The 3,180-nt window shown below is 36.9% G+C and overlaps 1 pseudogene across 1 annotated transcript; it reads right to left on the reverse strand.

Annotated features, from left to right (window-relative positions):
- Positions 1–339: 339 nt before the first annotated feature.
- On the reverse strand, positions 340–704 carry LOC308639116 (adenosine 5'-monophosphoramidase HINT1-like; annotated as a pseudogene). The gene has a single exon. The product of its transcript is annotated as an adenosine 5'-monophosphoramidase HINT1-like (transcript).
- Positions 705–3,180: the final 2,476 nt, after the last annotated feature.

A 3,180-nucleotide genomic window follows, 5' to 3' on the forward strand; every position in this document is an offset into this window, starting at 1 on the left:
GTCTCTTATCAACCCAGAGTTCAGATATATGCATCTGTAATGCTCAGAGATGGCTAAAAATCTCATATGAATTGTAACATGGTATGTTAGTTTAGTAACTTTCCTTTTATCGTACATTGGCAAATTATTTAATGTGTAGAAAGACTAGATGTAAATTAGGACTCACTTGTCCATTTTTTTTTTGGAAACCATTCAACAATGTCTTTTTTATGTACAGGTGTTTGAAATTATTTCCTCAATATCTTCAGACCCAGGCAAAAATAATCATGCTGCTTAACATATTGAAAAATGCAAACATAATCATTACCTAGAGAAGGGAAAACTTTCCCCAATACATGCTTATCCAGGAGGCCAATTCATCTGCTGACCTCCAAGAAAATAGAGATGGACATTCTAGACAGATTGTCCCCCAGCTGCACCCTCATTCACCACCATTTGATAACCCTTCTTCAGGCCTAAATCAGCAGCACATTTCTTGCCAACAATCTTTAAATGTCCAAGAAGATTTTCATTGTCATCTTCTGCAGCAGAAATCTGGGCTATATGTTTCTTGGGTATCACCAGAAAATGTGTTGATGCTTGAGGGGAAGTGTCATGGAAAGCAAGAAAATGATTTTGGCAGGGATTTCCTTGCAGATGAGCTTCCTGAAGGTGGTGTTGCTGCCAGGTTGGGTGACCTGAGCTTTGGTGATTTCATCTGCCATCTTGGCCTCCCTCCCATAAGGTGGCTAGGGGAGCAATCAACAAGAGAGAGCCAGCAGGTTGCAGGTTCATTTGTCCTTTATATATACTATTTGCACAGCACAGTAAAACAAACTCATAGACATAAAGATAATGTTTAATCTTGCTTCACAGAAAACACATTAGTATAAAACTCATTGCCTTTTCTTTTCCTCCTCGCTCCCCAAACTAGCACAAATACATGCATTGCTCAGAGAAGTGTTTTGATCTTTCCATTTCCAAAATACAATATTTCATCATGAATTTTATCAAAAAGTTTCCTACAAAATATTTAATTTACTACCTCTGTTTTTAGATGTGCACATATTTTGTGTACGTCTAAACATCTAGAAAGACTAGGCATTTCAAAAATGGATTTAAGTTTCCCAACTATCTATATAGTAGTGTTGATAAACTAAGCACATGTAACAATGGTTATATCTGAAAGCATCTTCAAGGTAGCAACTAGAATCCTTCATTACTTCCATTTCCTTCTCTCTTATGTCACATGTGATGCAGGCACATGTGTCACTCCAATATGATGCTTCAATTTCACTTCCGATAATTTTGTCATACAATGGCAATCTCTTTAATATCTATAGACTAGAATTTATAAAATCAGGACTACTTTATTCTGTATACACACAATATTTATAGTACAGCAAAGTTAAATGGAATACACATAACACACAGGGCAATGGGTAAGCTAAAATTTTGTAGCACACTAATAAAACACCTTTTGCAACTTCTTCCTTTTTTCCTTCCTCAACCCACTGAACAAGTAAAAACAGTGTACTGTTCAGGGCGGTTTAACAATTCCAAACACAGTATTTCCCATCAGTTATTTAAAGCCATTTACCAAAAGTTTTATTCTATTACTTCTACTTATAAATATATCAAACGCTTCTAAATATATATAGGAGGCCTGGATATTCTACATAAGAATTTGTCTACTATGCACACAGCACTGGTAAATAAAATCCCACACTTAGTAATGGTTATAATTTGAAATATCATCTAACATGTCTATTTTGTACTTGAATCCTACCTCCTCACTTCTTCCCTCTACTCTCAGGCCAGTGAACAAGTACAGGCATATGTAATGCTTACAGATGTTTGAAAAATTCATATCCAGAAGTCATGTATAGAGGACAAGCTTTCCTATGAATTTCAACATAAAATGTACAAAATGTGTTAATTTCCCTAACTACTTGGTCAGACACTGGCAACCTTTTTAACATCTAGCAACTAAATGTTGAAAGATTGGGATTCATTTGTCCATTTGCACTATATACATGGCAAAACAAAAGGCACACAACAAACAGGAGAATGGTGTCTGAAGATGTCCAAATATGAACACATTAACATATTAGTTTTTGCAATTGCTTCCCTCCCACCTCCTCCACATCACTGAACAAGTACAGATGGCACTATACTGCTCACAGAGGTAGTTTAACAGTTCCATTACCAAATGACAGTATTTTATATTAATTTTAAGAAAAAGGTATTTACAAGGTGATATTTTACTACCTCTACATTTAATATACATCAGGCACTTCTCAACATCTTGATAGACTAAATGTTTCAAGATTTCAGTTTGTCCAGTCTTGAATAAACTGCACAAATATAAAAATATTTCTAGTTTGAAAATGTCTTCAAAAAATCATAAGAATTTTAACAAAAAGAAATGTACAAAATGTGTTCTATTTCAGTACCTCTCCTTTTAACATGTATCAGGCACTTTAGAAATCTAGAAAGACTAGATATTTCAAAAGAGCAATTAGCGTTGTCAACTACACATATGGGAATGTGGAATAAAGAGCACACACAAAGGAATGGTTATAATAGGAAAAATGTCTTTTACATATAACCAGTCTGGAACAGGACCACCTTCTCTTTCCTCTCACGGTCATCTTCTTCATTCCTCTATTGCACTTGAACAAACATGCATGAGTGGTCTCACAACTCCATTTCAAAATCACTTCCAGAGGATATTTCTTTTCCAATTTTTTAAACAAGTGGGAATTTACAAGACTTGTTATTTTCTAGCTCTACTTTATCATAGTCAGTAACCTCTTTACATCTAGAATGTCCAGATGTAGCAGAAGTCTTCTTTCAAAGCGTCAGGGCACGGGCCTGTGTTGGGGGGTAGAGTGGACCATTAGGGGTCCCCCTGTGGGCCACTGACCATCCCCAGTTGACAGTTATGGTGTCCTGTTGACCATTAACTGTCCCTCAGTGGACAGTTAATGTCCTTCTGTTGGTTGCTAACAGTCTTCTACTTCACAGTTAATGTCCCCCTGTCGGTCATTAACAGTTCCCTAGTTGACAGTTAAGGTGACCCTGTCGGCCGTTAACCATCCCCAGTTCACAGTTAAAGTTCCCCTTGTTGGCCCTTAACCAAAAGTCAAGCCCCGCCCCCCTCCCCGCCCTCAGCCTGTAAAAGTTCCACCTAATGTC

This window comes from Spermophilus citellus (assembly GCF_964194105.1).
Source record: "Spermophilus citellus genome assembly, chromosome: X".
Taxonomy (NCBI): Eukaryota; Metazoa; Chordata; class Mammalia; order Rodentia; family Sciuridae; genus Spermophilus; species Spermophilus citellus.